The 15,232-nt window shown below is 35.5% G+C and overlaps 1 protein-coding gene across 3 annotated transcripts in view; it reads left to right on the plus strand.

The window, feature by feature from the left end:
* Positions 1–15,232, plus strand: part of NRIP1 (nuclear receptor interacting protein 1) — a 301,546-nt gene that overhangs the window by 226,978 nt on the left and 59,336 nt on the right. The window contains exon 1 of one of the 3 annotated variants that reach the window (XR_013335522.1): positions 10,525–10,580. The exons of the other annotated variants lie outside the window; for them this stretch is intronic. The gene's annotated coding sequence lies outside the window, so the exon portion shown is untranslated. Of the gene's footprint in view, positions 1–10,524; positions 10,581–15,232 lie in introns of those variants that run through there. 3 annotated transcript variants of the gene reach the window in all.

Here is a 15,232-nt window from a genome sequence, read left to right on the forward strand (position 1 = left end):
CTATTTTATGGCTGAATAATATTCCATTTTCTATTATATCACATTTAAAAAATTAATCTGTCAATATATATTTAGGTTATTTTTACCTCTTTGTTATTATGTTTATTGTTGCAATAAACATGGGAGTGCAAATATCTCTTCAGGTTCCTAATTTCAGTTATTTTGGATAAATACCCAAAGGTTGGATTACTGAATCATATGCTAGTTCTATTATTAAGTTTTTGAGGAATCTTTGCACTGTTTCCCATAGTAGTTTACCATGTTCCATTCCCACCAATAATGTGTAAGGGTCCAATTTTCTCCATATCCTCACCAACACTGGTGTGTGTGTGTGTGTGTGCGCGCGCGCGTGCGTGTATGTGTGCATGTGTGTGTATGTGCACATATGTGTGTCTTCATAGTAGCCATCCAACCAGGTGTGAGGTGATACCTCCCTATGGTTTTGATTTGCATCTTTTCATATACCTAATGGTCATTTATATATCTTCTTTGGAGAAATGTCCATTCAAGTTCTCTCCTCAGATTATTTTATTGATGAACTGTTTGATTGCTGTTGAATAGTAGGAATTCTTTATGTGTTTTGGATATTAACTCCTTATCAGATATATGGTCTGCAAATATATTTTCCCGTTCTCAAGGTTGTCTTTTTCACTCTCTTGATTGTTTCCTTTGCAGTGCAGTAGCTTTTTAGCTTGATATAGTCCCATTTATTTTTGTTTTTGTTGCCTGTGCTTTGGGTATCATATTCATAAAATCATTATTAACATCAATGTCACGAAAATATTTACCTATGGCTTTTTTAGAGAGTTTTATTGTTTCAATATAGTTTTATGTTTAGGTCTTTAATCCATGTTGAGTTGATTTTTGTACATGGTGTAAAGTAAGATAAATTTCCATTAGTCTGCAAGTTTATTTTTATTGCATGTCTAACTTAATTGCTATAGCTTTGTAGCATCGTTTGAAATCAGAAGGGTGATACATCCAGCTTCCTTCTTCTTTCTCAAGATTTTTTGAGCTATTTAAGTTCTTTTGTGGTACCATAAAAACTTTAGGATATCTTTTTCTATTTCTTTGATAAATGTCATCAGAATTTTGATGAGGGTTATATTGAATCTGTAGATTATTTTGGATAGCTTGCATTTTAACACTAATTCATTCAATCCATGAACACGGATTATCTTTCCATTTGTTTGTATCTTCCAACAAAGTCTTATAGTTTTCATTAAAGAGCCCTTTCATTTCCTTGGTTAAATGTATTCCTAAGTATATTGTTTTTGATGCTATTATGAATGGGATAGTTTATTTATTTTCAGATGTTTTATTGTTAGTGTGTAGAAATGCCACTGATTTCTGTGTGTTGATACTATACCCTGAAACTTTTGTGAATTTGTTGATTAGTCCTAACAGTCTTTTTTCTTGGGTCTTCAGGATTTTCTCTATATAAGATGACATCTTCAGATGACAACAGTTTTATTCCTTCATTTCTTATTTGGATACCTTTATTTCTTTGTCTTATGTAATTACTACAGCCAGGACTTCCTTTTTAAAAAATTTTTTTAGTGTTTTATTTATTTCTGAGAGAAAAAGAGACAGCATGAGTAGGGGAGGGTCAGAAAGAGAGGGAGGCACAGAATCCAAAGCAGGCTCCAGGCTCTGAGCTAGCTTGTCAGCACATAGCCTGATGTGGGGCTCAAACCTATGAACCGTGAGATCATGATCTGAGCTGAAGTCGGATGCTTAACTGACTGAGCCACCCAGGTGCCCCAAGGACTTTCTTTACTATGGTTGAATATGAGTGGTGAGAATGGGTATCCTTGTGTTGTTCCTGATCTTAAAGGAAAGACTTCCATCTTTCACCATTGTGTATGATACTTGCTATGGGTTTGTTGTATATGGGGTTTATTATTCAATTTTTCAGGCATAGCTTTTTTTTAAATAGTTTATCATTTATCCTGAAGGCCAGAGTTAAAAACGACTTATATGCCACTATTGCAGTATTATAATATTCTCTATTTGTATATTTACACTTGCCAGCAATTTTTATGCTTTTGTATTGCTATACAATGCTCTTTTGTTTCCACTTGAAAGTTATTTCTTATAAGGCAGGTCTAGTGATAAACTTCCTCAGATTTGTTTGTCTGAGAATGTCTTTATCTCTTCTTCACTTCTGAAGAATAGCTTTGCCAGGTATAATATTCTTGGTGGGGAGTTTTTTCTTTGAGCTCTTTGTATATTTCATACCACTCCCCCTAGCATGCGGTGTTTCTGTTGGGAAATTCACTTATAGTTTTCTTTTGGTTCTGGTTGCAATTCCATTGTGTGTATGTGTTTAGGGGTGTGGGGTTCCCACACAACACCAAGTAATTCTCTCGACACCAGCAGGGTGTCCAAGAATTCCATTCAGTTTTGACACTATCTACCTGGAGAGAGCATCAGATACCACAGGTTAAAGTTTAGTTCTATTATACCCACCCCTCCCAATTTCAGATGCTAGTCACAAACCCAGGTTATTACTTGTAGTTCTGACCAACCAGCTATAGATTTGGGGGTTCTAATCACCCCCTTCTTGGGTTTCTGACATTGGTAAATCAGAGGTTCCCTTAACTTCCTCCTTAGGTTCAATTAGTTTGCTAGAGTAGCTCACAGAACTCAGAAATATTTCACTTGTTTGATCACTGGTTTATTAAAAGGTTTTAACTCAGCATCAGCCAGGAGGAAGAGAAGTGTAAGGCAATGCCATTCTCCTCAAATCTCTATATGTTTAGCAATCTGGAAGCCCTCCAAACCCCATTTTGGGAAGTTTTGTGGAGGATTCGTTATATAGTATCATGATTAACTCATTGGCCACTGTTTGATCTCTAGTTCTTCACCTCTCCCTAGAGATTGGGGACTAGAACTGAAAGTTTCAGCTCTCTAATCACGTGATTACCTCCACTGGCAACCAGCCCATCTTTAGGGATCCAAATTAACATCATTAACATAACAAAAGATGTCTCTAGCATTTTCATCAATTAGGAATTTTCAAGAATTTTATGAGCTCTGTGCCAGAAATGGGCATAAACACCAAATATATATTTCTTATTAATTATAATATTACAAATCTTGTGGGGGTTCTCTTGTGTATGATGAGTCTTTTTTGTTTTTCTTGCTGCTTTAAAAATTCTTTCTTAATCTTTGACTTCTGATAGTTTGGTTAAAAAAATATGCCTTTGTTTGGATTTCTTTGGACTTATTCTAGTTGAAATATGTCGAGCTTGTTGGATCTAGGTGTTCTTTTCCTTCCTAGATTTAGGGTGTTGTTGACCACTATTTGTTTAAATAGCTTTTTGCCATTTCTGTCTGCCTTCTTGCTCTGAGACTCCTAAAATGGGTATATTGATCTTTTTGATCATGTTATATAAGTCTCATAGACTTTCTTATTTTTTATTCTTTTGTCTTTGTTCCTTTTATTGCATATTTTCATGTGACTTATCTTCAAGTTTGCTTATACTTTCATCTGATGATGAAATCTAATGTTGAACCCCTCTAGTAATTTTTCAGTGCAGTTATTCATACTTCAGCTGTAAGATTTCTGCTTGATTCTTTCAAAATATTTTCTATCTTTGTTGATACTCTTACTCATTCATTCATTGTTTCCTTGAGCTCATTTAGCATCTTTATGATGTTTTTTAAATTTTTAATATAATTTATTGTAAGTTGGTTTCCATATAACACCCAGTGTTCATCCCAACAAGTGCCCTCCTCCATGCTATGATGGTTATTTTTAATTCTTATTCAGTTAATTCATGTATCTTTGTTTCTATGGGTTTGTTTTCTGGAGATTACTTTTGTTCTTTTGATTGGGCCATGTCTCCTTCTTTCTTCATGTATTTTGTAACATTTTTATTGGGATATTTGCATTTAAAAAGTAGCCACCTCTCCCAGTCTTTACACACTGACTTTGTACTGTGTAAGACCTTCACCAATCAGCCCAGCTAGAAATTCTGAGGGCATCTGAAATCTTTGTGGCAGACCATACAACTTCTCTGGGCCTATGTGTGCAGTTTCTCAGTTGCTTGTTTCTATTCCAGCAGCTTGTAATCTTTTGCTCCTTCTGATATCTGTCTGTGGAACTTCAGTCCTCTAGTTTTACAAAAGCAAGCTGCCTAGCTCTCCCTTTTTCTCAATGTCCACTAGGCATCCACAGTATATCAGCTCCTTTTCAGCACCCTGTAGTTAGATATGAGTACCACAGGCAGCCCACTGAAAAGTCAGAACCCTGGACACATATTCTACTCTTTTCCTGTCCTCTTTAAAAAATTTTTTAAAAATATTTACTTATTTTTGAGAGAGAGAAGAGAGAGAGAGAGAGAGCCAGAGTGCGAGCAGGGGAGGTGGCAGAGAGAGAAGGAGATACAGAATCTGAAGCAGGCCTCAGGCTCTGAGCTGTCAGTGCAGAACCCAAAGCAGGTCTCAAACCCAAGAACCATGATATCATGATCTGAGCCTACATCGGACACCCAACTGACTGAGCTACCCAGGCACCCCTATTTTCCTGCCCTCTTGAGGGAGTGGCATCATGTTGTGCACCTTCTCTTGATCATGCTGTACTGTGCTGACCATAGCATACCACCTATCTCTTTCCTATATTCTAGAAAGTCCCCAGACATCCAACCTATGTTGGTTCTGTCAGTACTCCCAATGAGATGAGACAGAAATCATTTCCTTGGGCAGTCTTTTACAGAGCTGGAATCCAGACACACATTCCTATTCCATTCCTCTCACTCCCTTCTAAGGGAGAATCTTCAAGTTGTGCTCCTTCTCCTAGGTTGTGCTGAACTATTCTGGCTGCAACAAGCCACCCACTGCTTTCTTTTGTTTTCTGAAGTCCCCAGGCATGTAAAGTATACTGGTTTTGTCAGTCCTCCAAATGAAGTGAGACAGAAACCAGTTCCTCAGGCAGCTCTCCAAAAAGCCAGAACATTAGAAGGATGCTCCGCTCTTCATTTTCCCCTTAAGAGAGTGCTCAGAGGCTGAGGTGCTGTCTCCTGGTATTGAGTATTCAGTTGTGCTTGCTAGTGGGAAAGTCTGATGCAGGTAAAGTTAACTTTCTTTTCTTGTTTCAGTGAAACTGTTCTCAGCTTTATTATTGCCTGGGGCCTTGCAACTTCTTGATTAGATTCTGGAACTTACATGAAGATATTTTGGTCCATATATCATTGTTAAATCAGTGCTTTTGTGGGTAAATAAGAGCTGGGTCATCTTGCTAACATCAATCCTATTACAGACTATTTTTAAATGTTTCAGTATGTTAACAATTAACTTTATTCAGATTGCTTGTGTCATCAAGAACTAGCCATCAATGAGACTCTTACTTCAAAACATGTGGGTAGCCATTGGGATCAAAAGATCAAGAACATTCTGGAAAAAAATACGTTTTTATTGATTGTCAGTTTCTAGCTGTGCAGTCTGTTCCTTGATACTGTGAAAGCCCTGTTCACCTTGAAATACAGTTCATAAATAGAGTATTAGGAGGTAAAAAAGAGGTAGTACTCTGAGTTCTTTGCTTAGAAGATTTAATCTCAGCAATTGTGACTGACTACTCATTCTTCTGAAGCATCTCTTCCCTAGAAGAAGATGGTTGGAAATAGAGAAAATGGGGAAGACATATTCTGGAGAGAGGAATTTTACCTGAGGATGGTGTAGATAAGATTTCAGCAACATATTTCCAAACTCTCTTTAATGTGCAATGTGGGATTTTTGTCATAATTTAAGTGGAAAAAATGTGATTTTATACCAATTTAGTCAGTAGAGGAGATTTAAAGTTTGTGTTTTCTTCTTTCTCTTTCACTCAGCTTCCTCTGGTTTTTCTTATATGTAGTTTCCTTCATATGTATTAGTCTACTTGTTGCCATCTCTTCCTTTTGAATCTTTTTGTGCATTCTATATCCTCACTTGTAGAATGCCATGCATGCTCACTAGTTCTACTCACTAATTCTAGTTTATCTTATTTCTCCAATGACCAGTGTGTGTTCTTTTTCTCCTTTATCTGATCTTCCCTTTCTTCTCTTTGGAATAATTGCTTAATGCTCACAAAGAATGCCTTGAATGCTAAATCTATAATTCAGACACTGATTTTTAAGCAGAATCCAAAGGTTGCATTTGAGGCTGGCCCAACTATGTATCTGCCATATGCCACTGAAATAATCTATTGTTTATTACTGTTTTATTGTATTCTTATACCGTTTTATACTGCTTGGGTGTGATCTGGCACTGTTAGCTTAGCCACTTCAAAATTAATCAAGCCAGCTGGAGGAGTGTAATTTAGAGGGGTAGCACATGGGTTTGTAAATGCTGACATCTTGAATGTGCTCTGGGGGTGTCTCATGTTTCTTTCTACCCTAGTTGTGCCCAAATAAACTGTGAAAATTAAAACACATATCCACACTCGCTCATCTATATATGCACAAAAATCTTTGAATTGTTCAGTTTTTACTGAAACATCAGCAAATGAAAACAATAATATATGAAATTTCTTTAAATCATAGTAAGTCTGTGACATTTATAAATATTTAAGTATGATGTGGTATCTAAGTAATGTCTTGATGGTTATTTCCAATATATTTTTCTATTTTTTAAATACTTTCCATCCTCCTTCTGTCTTTTCTTTCTTCTACAAGTACTTATGGAGAATTAACTGTGAACCAGAAACTTCAGTGATGAATAAGATAGTCATGGAGATGTTTTATAAGAGAGACACATAATGTATGCAAACACATAAATTGTGAAAAATATATGATTTTCAATAGTGGTAAGCTTTGGGGCACCTATGTGGCTCAATTGGTTGGGCATCTGACTGATGATTTCGGATCAGGTCATGATCCCAGGGTCCTGGGATCCAGCCCTGTGTCAGGCTCCATGCTGTGTGTAGAGCCTGCTTGGGATTCTATCACTCTCTGTGTCTCCCTCTAACCCTCTTCTCTCATCACACGCTCCTGTGTGTCTCTAAAATTAAAAAGAAATCTGTCAATAGAAGTAAGTTTTAAAAAGAAAAGTCATAATTATATGATAGAAAGTCACACAAGACATCTCCAAGGAAGTGACATTTGAGCTGATGCCTAAATGACAAGAAATAGCCAACCACAGGAGCACCTGGGCTCAGCGTTCCAGACATATAGGCAGAAAATATGAAATTTTCAGAATGTAAGGAATATAAAGCAAGCCAAAAATGGTTAATGAGGGGGAAAGTGGAAAGACATTAGTTCAGAGAGGTAGGCCAGGCTCTGTTCATGTAGACTAATGAAGGCAATGGGGAATGGTTTACATTTTATTCCAGTTGTAACAAGACTGTTGAAGGGTTTTAAGGAAGGAAGTGATATGGTTTGATTTTTGTTTTTAAAATTTTTTTTTTTAATTAGGCTTCACATCTAGCGCAGAGACCAATGTGGGGCTTGACCTCACATCACTGAGATTAAGACCTGAGCTGAGATCAAGAGTTGGATGCTTAACCAACTGATCCAGCCAGATGTCCCTGGTTTATGTTTTTAAAAGATGATGACGATGGGGCGCCTGGGTGGCTCAATCGGTTGAGCGTCCAACTTCGGCCCAGGTCATGATCTCATGGTTCATGGGTTTGAGCCCCGCGTCGGGCTCTGTGCTGACAGCCAGCTCAGATCCTGGAGCCTGCTTCAGATTCTGTGTCTCCCTCTCTCTCTGATCCTCTCTTGCTCATGCCGCCTCTCTCTCTCTCTCTCTCTCTCTCTCAGAAATAAATAAAACATTAAAAACATAAAAAAATAAAAGATGACAATGGCTGCCACATAGGAAGTGAGGAAGGTGAAGAATGGAAACAAGAACTGGAAGAATCCAGCACAAATATATTAAAATGTTTGTCTTAGAATACAAAGAGAGCCACAGAACTAGAACCATTGTCTCCTGACTCAAAGTAAAACCTTCTTTATTACTGTATTAAATTGAAAATATACCTATGAGATATGCCATTTTTATTTATTTTTCTATCATTTTGTCCTCCAGATATAATCTTCTTCCTATCTTCACATATTATTTTAGGAATTACTCAATTATCTTTTAATTTATTCTTCATGGTCTTACCTTGCCAGGCTATAGAAGTATGTTGTGCTGTCTTTATTAAGGTATGGCCTTTAGTGAGGATAACATACAGGATGTGCTGTATATTTAATTAAATGTAAAACTATGGTTCTAGGATAAAACTCAACAGATTTATACATTTTCTGTAGAGAGAAGACTGAAAAATAGGACAGTAGTGGAAGAAAACTAATTCTTACAAGTGCTTTTCATAAATGGTTTCTACTGGTTATATTTAATTTTCCAAGGGAAAATTGTTTACTTTTGTAACATAACTCTTGTCTGGAGACATTGGGTGTTTGTGTGAGAAAATTCATGCACCGTTTAAAAAAAAGTAGAAATTTTAGGTGAAGAGTGGATACTCTGTACGCATATTAGTTTAAAGTTAAACAAAATAAAACTGTTGCCAATCTTTTTATTTTTTCCATTAACTGGTTTATTCATTAATTTCTTCATTCAGCAAATCTTTATGGAGTAATTTATGTGTGCAGGGATAGATGCTCTCATGTATCTCTGACTTCTGAAGTTCTAGTCTTTCTTGGTTTGTCCATTTCTTATTTCACGGGCTAGTGTATTTCCTTAACTTCTTTTTTTTTTTTAATATTTTTATTTATTTCTAGGAGAGAGAGAGAGAGAGAGACAGTGTGAGCAGGCGAGGGTCAGAGAGAGAGGGAGTCACAGACTGAAACACGCTCCAGGCCCTGAGCTGGTAGTCAGCACAGACCCCGAAGCAGGGCTCGAACTCACCAACCGCGAGATCATGACCCAAGCGAAAGTCGGACGCCTAACCGACTAAGCCACCCAGGCGCCCCTTTCCTTAACTTCTTTATGTATTCTAGCAATTTAGTTATGGTATCCTTGCATATTTCCACTAGTTCGAGCATTTCAATCATGCCTCTTCCCTGTTAATCTTTTCCTATGTTTCCCTGGCTCCTTATCTTCACACTCTTCTTCCTTAGTTGCAGTCATTTGATCTTTCTTGCGCGTTCTAACATAGCCTTTTCTCTGGAATTTGACCTGTCCTGTTTGCTGGTATTTAAGGAATCTTTCCTGAGTAATTTGCAGGACACAACATCAAAAGTCAAACTTACTGCTGGTTGTGTTTATGATTTCTTTGCTCCTGATTTCTAATGATTATAGTTTTTTTTTTTTCCCCAGTGATCAGTTCTCTACTTGAAACCCTGCTTTTCTCCCAAGTAAGAACATGCCATTTGGCTGGAAAGCCTAACCTTGAACCATAATTCTATATCTAGGGTAGACTTCTCTGTCTGGTCTCTGCACATTGCTTACTTTAGACACTTCTGTGTCTGTTTGCTTTACCTTATAAGATATGACCTTAAGTGATTGGACATTATCCATTTTATCTATTAACGAAGAGAGATTCTAAGGTCTTTTCAGACATCCATCTCCTACTCAGAGGAACCCACTACCATCTATTTTCCCAGACCCCCCACAATACATATACCGACATCTCTAAGATCACAAATAGCTTTCTCTTTGGTGTATTCAGTGGGCATTCATTAAAGGTTGCCATCTGTTTTGATCTTTAGTACACTTGTCTTCTCAAACCCAGTTTTTTGTTTTGTTTTTGTTTTTTCTGTTTTTCACATCTCCTCTGCTTTCTTCATGGGGTTCTTCCACATGACCCATCCTTTAAAGGTTGTTTTTCCTCAGGATTCTGTCCTTGAATCATTTGTCATTTTAAATACTCAGTGGACAATCTCATCTACTCTTATTTCAATGGCCATTTGCCCTGACTTAATCTTCATGCTCTGGGTTCGTATTTCCAACTTTCTGTCAACCATTCATCATTACCTTGATCCTAAAATTTTGAAAACTGAATGTGTCATTTTCTCTCAAAATTGTTCCTTTCCCTAAACTTCTGTTTAATCATCTTTCTTTCCCATAGTTCCCTATCTATAAGGCCATATATTCTAATAATTCTAATGCCTAAGGACTTCTTGACATTTTCTTTTCTCTTTTATCTCCACTACCTCAGTTCTGGCTAGACAATCACAAAAGTGTCCATATTGATCTAGCTGCCTCTGGTTTTGTCATCTTCAAGCGCAACCTTTATAGGATTACTAGAGAGATCTATTTAAGATGTCAATAACACTAAGTCAGGCTGCTACAGAACCTTTTTGCAACTTTCCATTATCTACAGAATAAATTACAAACTTTTTTATGATATATACTAGTCACCGATGATCTTGCCTACACCGGTTCATCTCATCATCCACTGCCTAGAACTTTGGGTTAGAACACAGAACTATTTGTAGTCCTTTGCACATTTTGCAAATTTGTCTCTTTGGTCTTATGGTCCCATTTACCTGGAGACTTCTCTTCTCCTGCCTGGCTGTTCTCCCTGTTTCACCTGCCCCCACTGTCAGTTATTGACTGTTCATCTTCAGCTTAATTTCATTTTGTCCATGCCTTCTAGCATGAGTACTCCAGCACTGGCATTCCTGATTCCTGTTCAACTTTCCTGTGTCATGGTGAGTTAGATGTCCTTCAGCTATACTCCAAGGTACAACGTGCTCTCTACAAGGTACAACATGCTCTCTACATAATTGTCTTAATCCTGTGTTTATGTATCATAACTTCTTTTGCATTTCCAGTGGTACTTGGATTACCACTAATCACAAAATACAATTCAGTAAATATCTGTGGGTTGTTTGATTTTCAAGTAAGTTTATTTCAGTAAAGAAGCAAGATGAATGTTCTTAGTCTCTTGGCCCTTTTTTTCCTCATTCTTAAGCATTTTACTAAATATTTTTGAAATACTTATATTGAGAGGTTTATTTTCTATGTGGAAGAGGCAGTTTAAAAAACCTTAAATAAGCAAACCTGAAATATTCCAAATAATATATATCTTATTTCTTTTAAAGCCTATTTCCACCCTAAAATTAATAAATATTAGTCATAGAAAATGACTAGTCTTCTTTCTGACAATTATTTTAACTTCAAAAGAATTGAAAGAATATGCCTTTTTTTGAGACACTTGTTTTTATTCTTAATTGTACTGTCAACTCATTGTATGATCTTGGATAACTTGCTTAAAGTTTCTATTCTGTTAAATACTAATTCTTCTAATAATTATTAGAATTAACAAAATGCCTAACTTACAAATTCGGCTATTGGGGCTATTTTAAAATAGCATATCATGGTTAATATATATAATATCCATGTGATCTTTAATGCTATACTATTTATTAAATATTTAACCATTTGCTAAGCACTGCTCTTGAAGGCCTTATGTATGATAACACATTTAGTCTCATCACAGCCAATAAAGTATTATTATCTTTATTTTACACATGAACTAACTCAGATATGCGGTCATCAATTTACTTGGCCAAACTCACCTCATATGAACAAATTGGGTCCCACCCCACCAAATTAATTTGTTGATGCTTTAACCTCAGTATAACTGTATTTGGAGATAGGGTTTTTAAGAAAATAAATAAGGCTAAATGAAGTCATAAGGGCAGGACTCTCATCTGATAAGACTATTATCTTTGGAATAAGAAGAAGAGACACTTTCTGTGCACACAGAAAGAAGGCCAGTGAGGACACAGCAAGAAGGCAGCCATCTATAAAGAGGAGAGAGAGAGAGAGCTCTCACCAGAAACCAACTCTGCTGGTAGTATGATTATATACTTCCAAACTCCAGAACTATTAGAAAAGAGATTTCTGTTGTTTACCCCACCCACAGTATCGTATGGTACCCTCCTATGGCAGCACTAGCAGGCTAATATAATATCTGGCTAGCAAATAGCAGAGTGGAATTAAACCTATATAGGATGGCTTCACAGAATATTCTCACCTATTTTACTGCCTTACAAAATTTCCTTGACACTTCAAGTTCAGTTAAAGAAAGTTTATAATGGTTATATGTAAATAATTTAGTTGATTTCTGTTTCAAATATATATTTTCCTCTCAATAATTATTTAATGTTTCCTGGAAAGCAATTTTGGACTATTTACTAAATTCTTTAAAAAACTAATTCATGACCCCTATAGGAATGTGTATATCCTATGATCTTACTTCTAAAATTAAATCTCTCATAAGTAGTCAAAAAGTTTGAAAAGAGTAACAGCAGATGCCCAGAAATACAAAAATAGAAAGGATTATAAGAGAATACTGTAAAAATCAAATTCTAACAAATTGGACAATATAGAAAAAATGGATACATTCTTAGAAACATATAATCTTTAAAAACCGAATCAGGAAGAAATAAAAAATCCAAACAGACCAACTACTAGTAATGAAATCGAATAATCAAAAACTCCCAACAAACAAAAGTCCAGGACCAGATGGATTCACAGGTGAATGCTATCAAACATTTAAGGAAGAGTTAATACCTATTCTTCTCAAATTACTGCACAAAATAGAAGAAAAACTTCCAGATATATTCTATAAAGTCAGAATTACCATGATACCAAAATCAGACAGACACTACAAAATATGAAAGTAAAGGCCAGGATCCCTGAAAAGCATAGATGTAAAAATCCTCAGTAAAATATTATCAAACTGCATTCATCAATTCATTAAAAATATATGATCAAGTGAGGTTTATTCTGGGGATAAAAGAATGATTCAATATTCACAAATCAATCAACATGATATACCACATCAACAAAATGAAGGATAAAAATCATATGATCATCTCAAGAGATGCAGAACAAATCATCTGAGAAAATTGAATATCCATTCATGATAAAAACTTTCAACAAACTATATTTAGAGGGAACATACCCGAACATAATAAAGGCCATCTATTAAAAACTTACAGCACTTTCAACAATAACCAAATCATGGAAAAAGCCTAAATGTCCATCAACTGACGAATGGATCAAGAAGATGTGGTTTACCTGTACAATGGAATACTACATGGCAATGAGAAAGAATGAAATCTGGCCATGCGTATCAATGTGGATGGAACTCAAGGGTGTTATGCTAAGTGAAATAAGTCAGGCAGAGAAGGACAGATACCATATGTTTTCACTCATAGGTGGAACAGGAGAAACTTAACGCAGGACCATGGGAGAGGGGAAGGGGAAAAATAGGTGGGAGAGGGAGGGAGGCAAACCGTAAGAGACTCTTAAATACTGAGAACAAACTGATGGGTGTGGGGGAAAGGGGAGGGGGGGTGATGGGCATGGAGGAGGGCACTTGTTGGGATGAGCACTGGTTGTTATATAGAAACCAACCTGACAGTAAACTATAAAAAAAAAAAAAGTTGCAATACTGTATTTAAGAACCATCCTAATTTTGTTAAATTAGCCACCTACATATACAAAGATATATGTGCCTACACATGTTAAAACTAACATGCATCTACTATGTATATATGTGTATGCATGTGCCCATATATTCATACATAGATACATGGTAAAAAGAATGATAGGAAATAGGCTAACAGTTGTTATCTCTGGTGGTTATTTATGGGTGAATTTCATTTTTCTTCTTTATATACTTCTTGTATTTCTCATTGAATATAAAGTAGCATACTTATATTATTTATCTCTAATTAGAAAAAAATCCTAAGTCATAGTATTTGAAAAAAAAATATTAGCAAGTTCATTGGCTTTTCTGAGTAAATTTTGCATTCCTTTAATTAGACCATCCATTTATTGTCAAGCAGCATCAAGCTGCTCTAAATTCTTAAGTTCTGAAACACTCATTGTTCCTTATTAGTCCCAGTGACTGCTGTTTTTAAAACTAAACCAAAGAAGGCACTTCTGTGTTATTTTCTTCTTCAAACTGTACAGACTACAGGTGGTAGAATCACTCAGTGTTAACTACTTGAAAGGTCCTCTGTTACCTGGAAATCCTAGCTGCCATGATGTTAAGGAGGACGAAGAGTGGCTTAAATAATGGATACCTATGAGGCCTGTTTTTTCCCTTTTTCTGAGTCTGATGGTATTAGCAACTTAATAGGTGAAATGCCCAATTATTTGAATATTTGGGCTAAATTCTGATATTTGGATTAATTATTTGGATCAAGTATCTGTGAAGAAGAACAAATATGTTGCATTTAAGAATTTAATACTATTTTCATGATTCAAAACTCTAGAAAAGCAGTTGTATACAGCTTTCTAAATGTGTTCTTTTTAGGAATATCTCACTCCTTGGTTCTTCTGTATGGTGTGTATATAGGCAAGTATATAGCTTCTTAAAAATTTTTTTGTAGTTCTATCTAATACTATTTAAAGAAACTTCCCTTTTGCTTCTGCCCATCTCCAGCATTCTAAATTCACAAGCTTAATGCTATTTTAATATAGTTTTAAAAATTCTAGAGCACTATAAAAAGAGAGTAGGAAGAAAAAATAAAAATAGAATAATATAAAGAAATGGGGAAGGAAATGAAAATAGGTTGGAGAGAAAATAGGGTGTGGGTGTGGTATGTGTAAGAGTAATCTCTAAGAATCTAAGTCTAAAATTACATGGTTCAATGTGATATGCATAGGTGATTGGAAATATCATATATTTTGCAGTAACCAGAATAATTAAGTATAAATATGGAATCAATTTTTCTCTCTTCTTTTTCCTTCCAGTAGTTGCAATATCTGTTGAGTTTATGTTGGAAGACAAAGAAAATGAGAGAAAAATCTATTCACATTCTAATACTCCTTGTTTCTAAATCTTCTAATGATGACTCTTATAATTAAGTAAAAAATAAAATCCAAGAGATCATCTAACCATTTCACAGCTCAGTTATATAAATGGATTTTCTTCCTAAATTAAGACACATTCAAGAAAAGCATAATGTGTCAAATCTCTTCATGACAAACTCCGGTTAACCGTGTGGTTTTGAGTTTTTTGGAAACTTATAAAAATAAATGTATTGCTACAGATCACATTATCAAAATTGGAAAAATCAACCATTAAGGAGTTGTCTCTTTGAAGTGAATTTTAGATAAAAACGTGTGATTAAAATAGAAAGGGATAGGAGAGTCTATGCTGACCCTGTTTGTACTTTATTTCTTCAAATTTCTTTCATTCAGTCATTCAGTATATTTACTTGAGCTAGTAATTAATCACCTTTTATTCTATATTTTGCTCACTACATTACATTTTAAAATGGACTTTACTTCATTATTTCAAATATTTGAGGTAGGATATGCTACTTGGAAAGAGGAT

This window comes from Crocuta crocuta, unplaced genomic scaffold (assembly GCF_008692635.1).
Source record: "Crocuta crocuta isolate KB4526 unplaced genomic scaffold, BGI_CrCroc_1.0 scaffold174, whole genome shotgun sequence".
Lineage (NCBI taxonomy): Eukaryota > Metazoa > Chordata > Mammalia > Carnivora > Hyaenidae > Crocuta > Crocuta crocuta.